Below are 18055 nucleotides of genomic sequence, written 5' to 3'. Positions count from 1 at the left end.
TTATTTTTTTTCTCATAGGCACTTCATATGGAAGGAATCGTCGTAAAAGCTTCAAAGGGGGCTTATTCGATTGGAAATTGAGAGTTTTAGTGCCTTTTTAGAGGATCAAAAGTGATTGGAAGGCAACTAACGCCCCTTCCACGCCCACCAGTTCCCCAAACACATCCTATCAAAATTTTGAGATAGACATTTTGTTCAGCGTAGTTGATTTACAGATAGAAATTATGTTTTTGACGAGGAGACTCCCCTACAGCTGTCAGGGCAAGGGTTGTAAGTTATGGCCTGGGGGCATATAAGGTTTTTCTAAAAAGCTTTGTCGTAGAAACTTCAAAAAGGACTCATTCGATTTGGAATTCAAAGTGTAGCGATGGAAGCATTATTTTTAGTAATGGAAAAATCATTTACTCGTGGCGATAGAGATTTCTCCGATAGCACCGCTTATAGCGCTGAAGATTGTGTCAACTAGGCTAGCGCCGCTCTCAATTAATGAGAGAAAATCGAATATGTAGACATATAAATGTGGCCTCTTCTTTTTTGAGCTATCTGGAGATCAGATTCCTTTGGGAGCATTTACCTTGGAGACTTACGAACTAGTTACCTATTATTAGACTAGGCGCAGACATATAAATGAAATAAACACGGATAAAAAGACAATTGATTTATTGAACTTACATGCTTAGTTGCACAGGAACGGGTCACTTCTATGACAATAACGGTGACCAAAATAAAATAATTTCGCCTGAATCTCTCTAGGTCTGATGTACTGATTGTTTCAGATCTGACTTGAGATTCAAATTAAAAAGGCACATCTACACCACTCCCAAACGCAATTCTTTTGTCCTGCGCTGTAAGGACTGCCCGCCATTGGCCCAAGAGGACCAAGGATGTATATCTTTCGTCCAATGAATTCTTTAAGATTTTTCGGATGATTCAGGCGTTCACACGATTTTTTTGCCATTTAAACTTCCTTAGAAATATCGTACTTAGCATTTTTCTTGCTACTAGTTTTGTTAGCAAAATTCGAACGACTAGCATCATTGTCTGACTGAAGCTAGAAATGCAATTTCTCTTTTTGCTGATTAAGAATTTAGACTCTTGGAAGCGGTATTTGAACTCAATTAGGGGACGTTTGATTTCTGCCCGAATCATCTTTAGAAAGAAAAGAATCTTATATTAAATATATGTTATTCTACTGCTGGTGCACATCACCCTTCCCATCAAATAATGACGTCCCGTCATTAGTAACTGCTCATTAGGAGTGCTTAAAATTTTTTCAATTATATTTCTTATTTTGTTCGACATCCCTATCTAAAATTCATCTACCGGACTAAGATTATTTTTGGTTCTAGGTTAGCTACTATATTAAAGATTTTTTTTTTCTATATCTAACACTGATTACTTTTACATTTCCCATAAGGTTGGAACTATTCTGCTTTTACATTAGTTTTTTTTTATTTTGATGTCTATATGACCTACTACATTATATCTACACAACATTGAATGAATAATATGATAATATTACACCCAATTCTACTTTTGGTACATATATGAATGATTTATAACATACAATATTGGGTTCATCATATTCACTGATAACATTAAAATACTTTCACTATTGGGATTTTGAATTATCCAAGTTATTAGGAAGTAACACATGTAGCTTCACATCTATTCATCACCTTTCGTGTCCTTAGTGTACTACACCCTTCTGTTGTAAATTACTGTCCTTCACTCCTTTTGTCCTGGCAAAAATTTCGAAGCACTTACGTTATGGTTTCTTCATGGAACAGTTCGAGTCTAGTTGTCTTTACGCGGTAAGTTTTCCCTAATAGTCAACTGGGAAATGACCGTTAAATATCGTTCTAATAGTCAACTGGGAAATGATTCTTCCCACTACAGGTGTTGGTGTTTTTCTTCTCAGCATATCATTTTTAGGATTTTTTGGGACACATAAAGAATATATTCTCGCGTAAAATTGTTCATTTGTGCCTTTTGAAACGGGTTGTCGTCATACTATGGTGACTCTTTTAATATATTGTATTTAAGTTCAACTTCAAACATCTTCAAATATCGTTCAACTTCAAATGTCGTTAAATATTGTTTATCTTGTATTGATCGATGTTGTTCTCAGAATTGAACTTCATATTGTCTTTAATATCGGCTTCAAATCTTCAAATGTCTTTAAATGTCATTTAACTTCAAATATTGTTTATCGTGTGCTGATCGATGGGGTTCTCAGAATTGAACTTCAAATTGTCTTTAATTTCGGTTTCAAATATCTTCGAATTTAAAATTCATTTAACTTCAAATATTGTTAAATATCATTTAGCTTCAAATATCATCACTATACTGTCAAATTATTCTGGGGTCCCTAGTGAGTATCAAAGGCAATATCTACGTATTTATATCTTGTACTGACCGATAGGTTTCTGTGATTATATAGTTCGTTAAAGTACTTGATACTGAGGTTCAAATATAGTGTTACCTGATAAGTAGAATGGTTCATAGTCGAAGAAACAATGATCGGGGGTAACTGTTGTTCTCGTAGATGAAGTTTGGAAGAAAGTTGCATGGAGTCATGGTGAGTACTCTTTGTTGGTTGAGATGTGATGGAAATAGATGCTACTGGGTGGTATCTGTACTGGGCAGCTCATTGTAATGCTTAATAACCAATTTGCCATTTACTTTCTATAATAAAATAGCGAGGCAGAATCACACGTTCTTTAAAGTAAACACTCATAGTACAAATAAGTCACGTATTAATTGGGTGTATTAGTTTCTAAGCTATGAGACAGAACTAAATAAATACACTAATATTAGTACTCATAATGAAAATCTGAAAATTTAAAACAGAAATGTCTTCAAATTTGTTTTGAGGACGGAAATATCAATATTAAATAAACATAATTTACCCTATATTATTAAGTTTGAGGTCTACTTTTACAATATCTTTCATGCCTGCATTGTTCACGCAAGTCCGTGCTGTATAAGAAACGCATGTGTAGCGTCATAACCGCACGGTTTTACGCAAACGATACTACAATGAGGGAACGAGACATAACAAGGACGAGTGGAGACGTCTATACCCACTCGTTTTCTGATGTCTTCCCTATTTCTTGGCTTAGACGCTCTCATGGGGCTCCGGGTTTAACGGCTGAAATGCAGAGGGTCTTAGTCTCAGGATTTTTCCGTAATTGCAAGTCAACATTGGTGTCTCATATTCGTCTTTCGAATAAGGTAATTAGATGCAGGATTTCCAAGCTTGTTCGCGTATATTCCAGTTGATGCTTGGCAAAGAATATAAGCATAATGAAGAACTGACATCAATATCTTTTTAGAAGGCTATTGTTTAAGCAAATCCTTCAGCACTAAATAAATAAATATTATATTAAAGTCTTATTAGAATCCGTTAAGCGAGAAACACCTTCACATTAAAAGGGAATTCCTTGTGGGTTTTACTTAATCACCATTGGACATACACATGGTTTCGATCTATGTATCTTAACCGATCAAATGGTTTTGAAATTGTACATATTATTATTGATATGTAATTTCACATCTGATGTGAAATTCTACATATAAACGTACCAATAGGTTGTTTGATTATAGTTACCAATAGTTGGCTATTGGTACATATATTACTCGAGTAAGAAATACACGAATAAACGAGCGTGCAGCCCGTGATTACTCTGGTGTCCTATTTTTATGTGTAGGCCTAAAATAATTATAATCTGCACTAACACAAATTATTTCATATAATTAGACGCTTCTGTACTGATAATATCTTGTTTTGGATACTATCCATCTTAGTTAGGGCACGGGTCAATTTTTTCATAGAAAATCCGAGGGAGACCTGAGTCAGTATAGGTAAGCTATAACGTCACTGACTTGTGAAAATATGTCACGAAAATTAGAGCACAATAAATTTCATAGATAAACAAATAAAATTAAAGAACGTTATTTTAACAAAACGATATAACGGTCATCTCTCCGTTACTGTATATGTCATAGATATAAACTAATGGAGTTTAATCGCTTTTCTTTTTCTTTTTTTGCCTCTGGGCTATAAGAAAGTAAACTCTCTGTTTCTCTTTCAAAGCATTCAGATCAAAAAAACGAAAACTTAGCTCACTGAAGTTTCTATTCAACCTTTAAGTATTGTTTTGACTGGCCCTGATTGGCGTAAAAATACTAATTTCTTACACTTGAAGGACTGAGGAATATCCCTTCCTACGGTCGTTTAAAAAAAATTAAAAAAAACAATCATGGGCCTTGAGTTCCTCCCCGGGCTTCCCACAAGACGTGGGCCAACACCACTTGTCGGTCTCAGTCGACCACCAGCTTCCTACCTTTGGTTATTTTATGTTCCCACCGTTCTCTCTGATCACCAATGTTTTGAGATCACTTGTATTATTTTTTTTTTCATTAATATTGACTTGGTTAGCTCTACTTGCACGCTGTTAAATTTATTATGGTGTTAAATTTATTATCTTCGAAATTTGTCTTTACGTTAATTAGGGATATTTCAATCTTTCAGTTTTTTTAACCGTTCTACCTGACTGTGTCGTTATTTTTGCCTCTGTTTCTTGTGGTTTTTTTCTTTTTCGTTTTTTCTAGCGAAATGAGGTCAAACTTTTTGTATTATTTTTTCAAAAAGTCTTGCCCTTTTAATTTCGTTTGTTTCCCGTGTGCGGCTGCTGAGGTCGGCCTTGATTTCCCTATTTCTTTAGCTACTATTTGGCCTGATTCACCATCAGACTCTTCGGAACTAGTTTCCGACAAATCTGGATTAGAAATTTTAGAGGTGGCACTTTTTGAAGCATCACCTGCCCTTCCTTCGTAAATTTCTACTCCCCTGGAAGTAGAAGGTAAAATTCCCTATTTCCTCGTTTTGAGTTTTTAACTCGAGACATTTGAAAGATTCTTGAGAGCTTTGGGAGGAATCAAACGCTTTTGCGGGGTTCTTCCAGTGTTTGAAGGCCATTTCCTCAGGGGGATGGGGCATTTTTTGCACTAGAGTTTCTCTCCATGAAGTCCACTGTTTATGTTTGGCCTTGGATACAGTTATATCATGATATTGACCTTGCTGGTCATCCTTGGGAGTTTTATTCTCGGGTAATGTACTTTGGCTCGTTTTTATGGGAAAATTTATTAAATCCATAGCTTCTCGCAGGTTTGTTTTAGTTAAGTCTTTAGGAGGAATTGTCTTTGCAATTATACCGGGGGTTTCTAAAGCTCTGTTTTATTCTTCCTACAATGAGAGGGGCCTTTCTATTGGTGTTGCAGGGGAAACCATATCGTCTGGAAATCTTTTGGGGGGACATGGGGTCAAAATTCTATCTGGAAAAAATTGGGTTTTTGGAGATATTGTATAATCTAAATATCCTGCGCTCGCCGATGAATAAGTTTTTGGAGTTTTTGGCGTTTTTATTCTAACTGGTATTAGGGATTTTTTCTCTGGAATAACTAGATTTTCCATTACTAAAAATTCTTCAAAGTTTTGTTCATCACTGTCATTTTCAAAATAATCTTGTTTAAAATTGAAAGGTTTTAGCCCTTCCAATCTTGACCTAGGGAGCTCATTTTTCCAATGTGATGAAACAATAGAAGAGGGATGTGATACCCATATGGCTAGAAATTTGGCTCTTTTTATTCGGCTATCTTGTACCTTGTAAGTTCTTCCACTATCGGGGTTTTCTATTTTAAAAGTATATTCATTATCGTACTTTTTGACTATTCTGTACGCTCCAGAATATTTGTTGGAAAGTTTTTTTCCTTCCGTTTTCGCCTCGTTCTTTAGGTAAACGAAGTCTCCTACTTTGAAATCTATATCCCCCTTAACTTTGGGTTGGTTTCTTAGCTCTTGGTTTATTTTACATTTTTCTGCTCTTGCCTAACTATTTTATAAGTTTTCCTCATCCTATTTATGAATTCTTGTTTATAATCTTCTGAGCTTTATAATATTGTCGAAACTCAATAATCTCATTATACGTGATTTTAAAATCTCGACCAAAAAGTAAATAAAATGGATTTTTTCTGGTTGTTTTGGAATAAGCAGTGCTGATTACGTTGGTTAAGTAGGGTAAGATTTTATCCCAGTCGCTCCGGTTTTCTTTTGTATAAACATTTAGAACGTTCGAAAATATTTTATGCCTGTTTTCTATTTTGCCATTAGCTTGTGGATGGTACGGCGCTGTCACCATGTTCTCTATATTAAGAAAAGTCATTAAATCTTTTGTTACTTTTGCAACAAAATTGCTCCCGTTGTCGCTCAAAATTTTATTAGGAATTCCAAATTGTACAAATAATTTTGCAAATGCCTTACTTGTGGCTTAAGCACCTTGATTTTTTAATGCTTTTAAAAGTAAATTCTGAAAAATGATCTATAACCGAAAGAATACAAGTATTACCTCTGCTAGAAACAGGTAAGCCTTCACTTGTCTCGTATAGGTCAAATGAGATAATATCGAAGGGATAATTCGCTATCGGGACCCTTCCCATTGGGGGATTCGGATAAGCTGGGGGGATTTTTCTCAAATTACATGCTTCGCATGTACTTACGAACTCTTTATGTTTTGTCAGTGCCGATTGTACGTAAAATTATTGTTTTAACTTATGAAACGTTTTCATAACTCCTAAATGTCCGCATGTATCCGAATAAAAATATTCAAACGTTTACCCTTCCAAGTCTTTTTGTAACACAGGTATGATCGAGGTTTGGTTTCTGTTTGTCTCAGCAGTCACGATTCTACAGAGTGTTTCTTCGCCAATGTCGCAGTAAAAATTATCTATCTCTTTTCTAAGAGTTTTGAATTTATCTGGTAACGCTTTATCATTCACAAATAATCGATTAGTGCTACACACATTTCGTCCTTTATTTGCTTCCTTTTTATATTTTCCAAAGACAAGCGACAATAGTCTATCTTATTTTCTTTCGTTGTGTCTGCAACTTTGATTTTTTCACATCTGTGTCCGAATTTATCCTTAATAGCATTAACTTTATTTTCTTGAGTGTTAGATGTACTGTTCTCTTGACATTTACTCAAAAGGTCTCAAGCTGCGTTTTGCTCTCCATACAGATGTTCAAATTTAAAGTCTCAGCCTCTAATTTTACTTATCCATCTAGATAGAATGCCCGTGGGATTTTTAAATATGCGCAGGTACTGCAAGCTTTTATGGTCTGATCTTAATATAAATTTTCTACCAATTAAATAATGCCTAAATTTGTCCAAGTGGTAGATAATGGATAACAATTCTAAGTTTGTGGCGGAATAACTACTTTCGCCTTTTGATAAAGTTTTACTTGAATAGCATATAACTTTTTCAATTTGTTTGGGTGCTCCCTGTAGTGGGTTAGGGTTTTTTACCGGGATTATTTGCGAAAGGATAGCGCCTATGCCCTTTGAGCTAGCATCAGTGGTAACGATGAATTTTCCGTTTTCGAAATCAGGGAGTGATAAAATTTGTTCAGAAGTGAGCGCCTTTTTGATTCGGTCTAGGGAAGTTTGAGCTTCCTGGGACCAGGTAACATTATGGGAATTCCCATTGGTTAATTCTGTGAGGGCTTTCGCAATTTGGGCATAATTGCGTAAGAATTTTCTAAAGTATCCAGTAAGTCCTAAAATTCCCCGTAATTCTCTCATAGTTCTGGGGGGCTTGAGGTTTTCAACACATTTATTTTATCAGGGTCTGGGGATATCTCTCCCTGGGTCACTACTACTCCTAAAAATTTAATTTTGGATTGAATTAAATTTACTTTTTCAGGCCGGCATTTTAAATTGCCTTGTCTGAACTTCTCGAACACCTTAGCTAAAGTTGCTAAGTGTTGCTCAGTGTTTTCCCCCACGCATATAATATCATCAACAAAATGAATTATATTCTTTAATCCTCTTAACAGGTGCGATAAGGGTCTACAAAACGTGGTTGAACTAGTTTTAAGCCCAAATGGTACCCTTAGGTATTCGTAAGATCCATATTCGGATGCTGAAAATGCGGTTTTATGGACATCCTTTTTGGCTATTTTCACTTGGTGGTAGCCTTGGGTAAGGTACAAAGAGGTAAAAATTTTGTTTTTTGCTTGAAATTGAGTCAAGAATTTCGTCTATTCTTGGTAGAGGAAATTTATCGCTAACTACTTGTTTGTTGAGAACCCTATAGTCTACAACGAGTCTAAGATCGCCATTCTTTTTTGGTACTAGGATCACTGGTGCGCTATACGGGCTTATACTTGGGCGTATGATTTCGTTTTTTTCTAATTCATGGATTTTATTTTTTAACCACTCTTTGTGCTTATATGCCACAAGATATGGCTGTTTTGCAACGGGATTACCAGTCGTTAAAATTGAATGTTAGTAAAATTGAATTAACCCGATATAATACTCAGATTCAGAAAATACATACATGAATTTACATAATAATTAGCATAATTTTTTCTTTAGTTCCATATCCGTAATATGATCCATTTTAAATTTGTTTAAAAATTGCAATTTAGTTAAAGGATACTCGTTATTTGAAGTTTTGATACCGTTAACTAGGTTTATTTTAGAATTTTACCATTTATTTAAATCATTTTCCGTTATAACCTGGATTTGGACTAAACATGTCCCCTTTTTAATTGTAATTGTATCATTTTCATGGTTATTGGTTACCCAAATAAAACCTTCCCCTTTGTCATAAGATATAATCTGTTCCTCGCATAACAGATTTTCAGGTATTTCAGATGGTGTCGCAAACCATATTTCTGATTTGCTAACCACGGGCTCGATCATTTGTGATATTTGAATTTTTTGCATCGTTTTTGGAGGGATTTTTGTTTTCTTTATCGCAAATCCGTAATATTTTTCTTCATTTTCATTGTTTATTAGATTCATAGTGGCGCTATGCTGCGCCATTGCGGCATCTTGTGGCGTCACGTTGGGTTTTATTATGTTCTTCCATAATTCCACTATTTTCTTAATTTCATTTGATCTGTACTGTCGCATATTTCCTATTTTTATTTTCGCAGCTTCAATACTGTTATTATTTAAATATACTTCATTTCTGCAACATCTCTTAGGGTAATTGAATAAATTTCCAATTATGCCATGTCTTTGCGAGACATGAGGTTCGAAACACTTCGCAATTCGACCGCTATAAATTTTGTTTACGGTTATACTATCTTCGTAGCCTCTGTTTAGATTCCGTAAGGTATAACGTTCTTCCCCCACGTTAGCTTGATATATAAACTTCTCATTTCATACGTCTAATAGAATTTTATTATAACTTAGAAAATTTTCCCCTATAATAGCTTCATATGGGAGATCATCACATATAATAAAATTTGTCATGAACGTTCTATTGTATCTTTTTACGTTTAGGCAAATTGACCCTTTTGCATTTAATTTGTAACCTGTCACGCTTGTTAAATTGGGATTATTGGGGTTCCTCTGTCGTTTAATGTGCAGAGGCAAGCTATTAAATACGCAAGAGTTTATGATATTTACAGTAGCTCCGCTGTCAACTAAGGCCGTAAAGTAAACGTTTTCTACACAAAAATCATTAAATATAGGTAACTTGTTAATAATATCACTACAAGAAAGCACTAGTATTGTTTTGGACCTATTAAATATTCCTGGCACCCTCTGGGTCCAACTTATGTTTCTGAGGGGCCTGACACGTTTCCCTGAGAATTTATTTCATGTGTCGGTGCCTCTAATAGATATTCAGACGTATTAGGTTCCGTAGGCATATTTAAATGATTTACGTCTGTCTGTCTTCGCCATGTATTATTATGGTAACGTGGATGTCTCGTGTCAGTGCCGTTTGCTGGCGCTGACTACCAGTGTCGTTGGCTTGCAAAATTTTCGTTTCTCTTCGGCAAATTTTCATGATTTCTATATTGCATTCTCGCATTATATTGACCTTGGTGGGTATTTGGGTTTTAAGACCGATGATTAATTGGCCTGTTGTGGGAACTGCGATCTAGATTTTTTTTGTACGACCCGAAAGGTTCCGGTTGGAACGGTTTTCATTGACTATGGTCTCCTGCACACCCAGTGTAAATATTTGTTCTTCCGAATAAATGGCTGCCGTAATTTTCTGTATTTCCGACAGTCTTTCTCGGTATGGGATTGGGGACATGGTGGCACTCTCTCGCTATGTGGCCAACACGATTGCAATTATGGCACCTTATTATTTTAGGGTTAATGGGCTGAAAACGTACTGTTTTCTGCCTAGCGGTTTCTGGTGTTTTATTTATTTGTGCCACTGGGGAGTTATCCCTTGAAAGGAATTTGGGGAATGCTTGATCGCCCGTGAGAATTAGGTTCGCGTTTGAATCGCCTAGGTTATTTATTTTTGCTATACTATGATTAGCAACCATTGTATCAACTTCGATTAGTCGCTCTACCTCTTGGACAGCGAGATCCAGCGTCTGAATATTTTTGGATATTACTTCTCTATATAGTTTTGGGGGTAGCCCTTGCAAAAAAGTATTTAGTATGACTTTTTCATACAGTTGCCCCGAACCACTTCCGTATTTTGCTTCTACAGAAATGCGTATTTTATCGAGATATTCCCCTATATTCCTTGAAAAATCAAAGCTCACTACTCCATGTATTAATTTATTTATTGAGGTGGTTTCTATGAATCTCTCTTTGATTACTTTTAACAAGTCGTCAACCAGATCTATTCGCACTTTAGAATCATTACCTATAGTCTGCTCGATCTTCTTTAGATAAGTTAAGGCCTGGCCTCTTAATCGTAGAAGCAGCATGTCTTTTAACGCTCCAATGTCTGTTTTTGTTAACTGTGCAAACTTGTTCAATTGAATATTAAATTCGTCAATATCTGACTGACCATTGTATTCCGGGATAGATTTTGCAATCTCTATATTTTTTGCGACTAACTTTTGCACTATTAGTAACTCGTTTAGGTCGTCCATGTTTTTTTTCGTTTATATCAACTTAAAATTTTACTTAACCTATTTTGGGGTAGGCTATTATCTCCTATGAAATATAAGGGGTTTGCTATCGTAGCTTAGTGGCAATAGGCCTAATCAATTTACTTATATGTCTGTATCTCTCCAACAATTAAATTCAAATTACAAAGTTTAAATAGCCTAACTAGTTCGCAGTTTTCCTCCAATTTCCGACACGCGCCATTTGTAGCGATAAAAGATTTTAGATACAGACATATAAGATGAAATAAACACAGATAAAAAGACAATAGTTTTATTGAACTTACATGCTTAGTTGCAGAGGAACGGGTCACTTCTATGACCATAACGGTGACCAAAATAAAATAACTTCGCCTGAATCTCTCTAGATCTGGTGCACCGATTTTTGTAGATCTGACTTGAGATTAAATTTAAAAGGAACATTTAACCCACTCCCAAACGCAGTTCTTTCGTCCTGCGCTGTAAGGACTGCCCACCATTGGCCCAAGAGGACCAAGGATGTAAATCTTTCGTCCAATGAATTCTTTAAGATTTTCCAGATGATTAAGGCGTTCAAACTATTTTTTTGTCATTTCAACTTCCTTAGAAATATCGTACCTAGAACTTTTCTTACTACTAATTGTGTTAGCGAAATTCGAACGACTAGCGTCATTGTCTGACTGAAGCTAGAAATGCAATTTCTCTTTTTGCTAATTAAGAATTTAGACTCTTGGAAGCGGTATTTGAACTCAATTAGGGGACGTTTGATTTCTGCCCGAATCATCTTTAGAAGGAAAGAATCTTATATTTTAAATATATGTTATTCTACTGCTGGTGCAAAAGGGCTAGTGCCCTTTTTAAGGGTCAAAAGTAATCGGAAGGCAACTAACACCCCTTCCGCGCCCACCAGTTCCCCAATAGTAAAGGCCATACGGCTCCAATGCTTTATTATTATTATTTATTTTTTTCCCAGAGGCACTTCATATGGAAGGGGTCACCGTAGAAACTTGAAAGGGGGCTCATTCGATTGGAAATCAAGAGTTGTAGTGCCCTCTTTAAGGGTCAAAAGTGATTGGAAGGCAACTAACAGCCCTTCCACGCCCAACAGTTCCCTAAGCACATCCAATCAAAATTTTTAGATAGCCATTTTGTTCCGCCTAGTTGATTTCCAGATAGAAATCATGTTTTTCCGAGGAGACTCCCGCACAGCCCTCAGGGCAAGGGTTGTAAATTATGCCCTGGGGGCATATAAGATATTTATAGAAAACGTTGTCGTAGAAACTTCAAAAAGAACTCATTCGATTGGAAATTCAAATGGCTAGTGTCCTTTTTAAGAGTCAAAAGCGATTGGAGGGAAACTAACACCTTTCTCAAGCCCATCATGTATGCGAACAAATCTAATCAAAATTTTCAGAGAGCCATTTAGTTGAACGTAGCTTAAATTCTGGAAATTAGGATTTTGAGAATAACAACCCCCCACAGCCCTCAGGGAAAAGGTTGTACGTTATGCTCCTAGGGGGCATATATGGTTTTAATGGAAAGCGTCATCGTAGAAACTTCCGAAAGGGGTCAATCGATTGGAAATTTAAATGGCTAGTTCCCTTTTTAATAGTCGAAAGTGATTGGAAGGCAACCAACACCCCTTCCTCACCCACCATTTCCCCAAACAAATCCAATCAAAATTTTTATATAGCCATTCAATGTAGTTGAAAGTTATGGAAATTATTTCTTTGAACAGGATACCCCCCCCCCAGTTTCCAGGGCAAGGTTTATAAGTTATGCCCTGGGGGCATATATGGTTCTTATAGAAGGAATGTTCATTAAAACTTCAGAGAGGGCTCATTTAATTGGAAATTGAAAGTTCTAGTTCACTTTTTAATTTTTAAAAATGTATCGAAGGGTAACCAGCTACCCCCCCCCCCAAACCCTTTATTCCCAAATGTATCGGATAAAAATTTTGAGATAGCTATTTTGTTAAACATAGTTCAAATATCATATAAAAAAAAATTCCGGTGTCGATACGACTCCCCCTAGGCCCGGGAGCAGGCTGCAAGCTACGCTATGTATGCATATATGGATTTTTTGGAGGGGTTACTCGTATTAACATCAAAGAGGTCTCATTTTATTGGATACTGGAAGTTCTAGCTCAATTTTTTAGAGTCAAAAATGATTAAAGGGCACCTTGTCCCCCCCTCCACGCCCTTTTTCCTCAAACCCATCTGATAAGAACTTTGAGATAGCATTTTTGTTAAAAAATATAGTTTCAAAGACCATGTTACAAAAACTCCGGGGTCGACACAGCCCCCCAGGGCCCGAAGGCAGGCGTTGTAAGTTATCCCCTGGGGGAATACATGGTTCTTATGGAAGGGATGCTCGTAAAAACTTTAGAGAGGGCTCATTTTATTAGAAATTGAAATTTCTAGTTCAGTTTTTAGAGTCAAAAAAGACTGGAGGGCAACTAGCCCCTCCCCGTCCCTTTTCCCCAAATGCATCCAATAAAAATTTTTGAGATAGCCATTAAGTGAAAAATCGCTCAAAAGTCAGATAACAAAAACTCAGATGTCGTCGCAATCCCCCAGGGCCCGGGGGCAGGCGTTGTAAGTTATGCCCTGGGGCAAATATGGTTCTTGTGAAAGGGATGCTCGTATAAACTTCAGAGGGAGCTCAGTTGATTGGAAATTGAAAGTTCAAGATCAGTTTTAATAGTTAAAAGAGATCCGAGGGCAGCTAGCCCCCCACGCCTTATTTTTCCAAACCCATCTGATGCAAATTTTGCATCTTTGGCTTAAAAATCTTTGGCTTAAAGAGCGAGGTATTGACTAGGGGGTGAACCCAATCATATATGTAATATTTTCTGTTCGTTTAAAGTTTTGATGTGGCTGCTGTTGCAGCTGAAAAATTGTTTTTTTTATATTTAATTTCTGATCTTTTTTTAAATAATGCTGGGAAGTCCGGCGTCCCCTTCATAGCAATGTCCCTTCCCCATGAAAAATTCCTTCATGGAAAGATCCTCCCACATAACCCCCGAATCCCCCCCCCCCCTTTACCAGAAAAAATCTCCCATGAAAACGTCTGTACACTTCCCAATAACTAATACTATATGTTAACATTGGGTAAAGTTCATAACTTTCAGCCCTCCCCCCGGGAACTTCGGGGGATTAAGTCATCCTAAAAGACATACTTATAATATTTTCGAACATGCTGAACAAAATTGCTATCTCAAAATTTTGATCGAGTGACTTTGGGAAAAAAATGAGCGTGGGAGGGGACCTAGTTGCCCTCCATTTTTTTGTCACTTAAAAACGGCACTAGAACTTTTAATTTCCATTCCAATGAGCCCTCCCACGATATTCTAGGACCACTGGGTCGATACGATCACCCCTGGGAAAAAGAAAAAAAACAAAAAACAAACAAACAAATAAACACGCACCCGTGATCTTTCTTCTGGCAAAAATGCAAAATTCCACATTTTTGTAGATAAGAGCATGAAACCTCTACAGTAGGGTTCTCTGATATGCTGAATATGACGGTGTGATTTTCATTAAGGTTCTGTTACTTTTAGGGGGTCTTTCCTCCTTTTTTCGAAAATCAGGCAAATTTTCTCAGGCACGTAACTTTTGATGGGTAGCACTAAACTTGATGAAACTTATATATTTGAAATCACCTTTAAAATTTGATTCTTTTTATGTATCTATTGGTATAAAAATACTGTTTTCTAGAGTTTCGGTTACCATTGAGCCGGGTCGCTCCTTACTTACAGTTTGTTACCACGAACTGTTTGAAACTATATGCGTCTTGAACTGTCTTGGAAAGTATTAACAACATCATAATGATATTAATTGTTGAAAGATTCATCCGTTCAAGAATTTATTTTACTATAATTTTATTTTTATTTTCAATGCTGTAAGAACTGAAAAAGAAAATATTTGTAATATAATTCGTTTTCAGTTAAGCACCAATGACGCAGTAGGCTTTTGTTTTTTATTTACAGTTAAGGAAGGAGGCAGTATACAAACACTTGTTTATAGTGAAACTATATTCGTCTTGAATAACTTTAAAAAGAGCTAATAAATTAAACTGAATATTTGATGTATATTGTTATTAATTGCTGAAAGCTCATCAGTTCAAAATGTTACTATAATTGTAATGTTTATTTTCAATATTAAGTACAAAAGAGAATATTTGCCATAAAACTAGTTTCAAACAGTTCGTGGTAACGAACTGTAAGTAAGCAGCGACCCGGCTCAATGGTAACCGAAACTCTAGAAAACGGGATTTTGATACCAATAGAATTATATTTTAATGCTGATTTCAATTATATAAGTTTTATCAAGTTTAGTCCTACCTATCAAAAGTTACGCACCTGAGAAAATTCGGCTGATTTTCGAAAAAAAGGGGAAAGACCCCCTAAAAACTATAGAACCTTAATGAAAATCACACCATCATTTTCAGCGTATCAGAGAACCCTGCTGAAAAGGTTTCAAGGTCCTATCTACAAAGATGTAGAATTTTGTATTTTTTGCCAGAAGAAAGATCACGGATGCGTGTTTATTTGTTGTTTTTTTTTGTTTTTTTTTCCCAGGGGTGATAGTATCGATCCCGTGTTCCTAGAATATCATGGGTGGGCTTATTGGAATGGAAATTAAAAGTTCTAGTGTCTTTTTTAAGTGACCAAAAAAATAGAGGGCGCATAGGCCCAATCCCACGCTCATTTTTTACCAAAGTCACCCGATCAAAATTTTGAGATAGCCATTTTGCTCAGCGTGGTCGAAAATATGATAACTATGTCTTTTAGGATGATTTAATCCCCCGAAGTCCCTGGGGGGAGGGTTAAAAGTTATAAACTTTACCCAATGTTAACATATAGTATTGGTTATTGGGAAGTATACAGACGTTTTCAGGGGGGATTTCTACTGGTAGTGGGGGAGGGGGGGGGGGGGGGGTTATGTGGGAAGATCTTTCCATGAAGGAAGTTTTCTTGGGGAAGGGACATTGCTATGAAGAGGACGCCGGACTTCCCAGCATTATTTAAAAAAAGATCAGAAATTAAATATAAAAAAACAAGTTTTTCAGCTGCAACAGCAGCCACATCAAAACTTAAATCGAGCAGAAAATATTACGTATATGATTGGGTTCACCCCCTAGTCAATACCTCGCTCTTTAAGCCAAAGATTTTTTAGTACTTTCATAAGAGCTATTTATTCTAATTAACGGCCTTTTTGATTAAGGGGTCATTTTTAAAGAATTGGAACAAAATTCGAACTTTTGCTTAAAGAGCAAGTATTGTATTGTACCTAGTATTGACTAGGGGGCGAACCCCCTAATATACGTATTAAAAATATATGAATATAGAAGTTCTTTACGTAAGTTAATTCGTAAGTTACGTATATTTATTACTAATAAAAACGTTCGTAAATAAAATTAAACAAGTTTCGAGAAAACCATTTAACCAAATAAAGTTAAATTAATATGCAAATTTTGTTTTAATTATTCATGTACGGTGAGCCAAGATCAAAACCTGCATTTATTCAAAAATGTTCAAAAATTAAATAAAAAAAAACAAGTTTTTTAAACTGAAAGTACGGAGCGACATTAAAAATTAAAACGAACAGAAATTATTCCGTATATGGAAGGGGCTTTCCTTTCCTCAACGCCTCGCTCTTTACGCTAAAGTTTGACTTTGTCTCACAACTTTATTTTTTAAAACAATAAAAAACTTTAGCGTAAAGAGCGAGGCGTGGAGGAGGGGAAAGCCCCTTCCATATACGGAATAATGCTGCACACACCCCCCCCCCAAATAATTCATAGTCCCTGAGTAAAAAGGCTGCACTCCCCCCCCCCCAAATAATTCATAGTCCCTGAGTAAGAAGGCTTTGTGACAAGCCTTTATTTTGCAATTAATCTTGGCTGCACCCCCCCCCCCCCCAAAGAATTCCTAGTCCCTGAGTAAAAAGGCTTTGTGACAAGCCTTTATTTTGCAATTAATCTTTTCCAAAAGGCAGCTTATCGGGATCCTTCAGTATTTGAAAGGTTGTCACATGTGGATTGTTCTCTGGTCCCTCAATCTGTGACCCCAGTACTATAGGATATATTAAGTAATGGTGCAGAAACGACAAGAGAGCCCGCTTCAACTAGCCTTTGTCCTGCTGAAGTGCTTGAGGCTATGGTAGAATCCAGTGAGGAAAGCTGGTTCCAGTTGTTTTTGGATACAAAAGGTTTCAAACAGTTCGTGGTAACGAACTGTAAGTAAGGAGCGACCCGGCTCAATGGTAACCGAAACTGTAGAAAACAGAATTTTGATACCAATAGATACATCAAAAGAATCAGATTTTAATGCTGATTTCAAATATATAAGTTTCATCAAGTTTAGTTCTACCTATCAAAAGTTACGCGCCTGAGAAAATTTGGCTGATTTTCGAAAAAAGGGGGAAAGACCCTTAAAAAAATATAGAACCTTAATGAAAATCACACCATCATATTCAGCGCATCAGAGAACCCTACTGCGGAGGTTTCAAGCTCCTATATGCAAAAATGTTGAATTTTGCATTTTTTGCCAGAAGAAAGATCACGGATGCGTGTTTATTTGTTTTTTGTTTGTTTGTTTTTGTTCCCAGGGGTGATTGTATTGACCCAGTTGTCCTAGAATATCGTGGGAGGGCTTATTCGAACGGAAATTAAATTTTCTAGTGCCCTTTTTAAGTGACCAAAAAAATGGAGGGCAACTAGGCCCCCTCCCATGCCTAATTTTTTTCCCAAAATCACCCGATCAAAATTTTTAGATAGCCATTTTGTTCATCATGGTCGAAAATATGATAACTATGTCTTTTAGGATGACTTAATCCCCCAAAGTCCCCGGGGGGAGGGCTGAAAGTTATGAACTTTACCCAATGTTAACATATAGTAGTAGTAAGGCATCTAGTACCACTGATCGTGATTGCGTAATATGCCTTACCACAGGCCATTTACCTATTACTTTGAACTCTACATGGGTTGGCAGACAGGTTTTCTATTATGACACTCATTTTTCTGAGGTCAAACTCATGGATACATGTTTATTTACTTTTTTTTTAACTGGTATTTTTTCAATGAAGCCCATAACACTTTGCATAAACCCGTGAATATAGGAGTGAAAGTCCGTTC

This window comes from Artemia sp. Qi Xiang Cuo, chromosome 11, assembly GCF_049724085.1.
Source record: "Artemia sp. Qi Xiang Cuo chromosome 11, ASM4972408v1, whole genome shotgun sequence".
NCBI classification, from domain to species: domain Eukaryota; kingdom Metazoa; phylum Arthropoda; class Branchiopoda; order Anostraca; family Artemiidae; genus Artemia; species Artemia sp. Qi Xiang Cuo.
The sequence above is the reverse complement of the archived record's forward strand: the minus strand, read 5'-3'. Positions refer to the sequence as shown.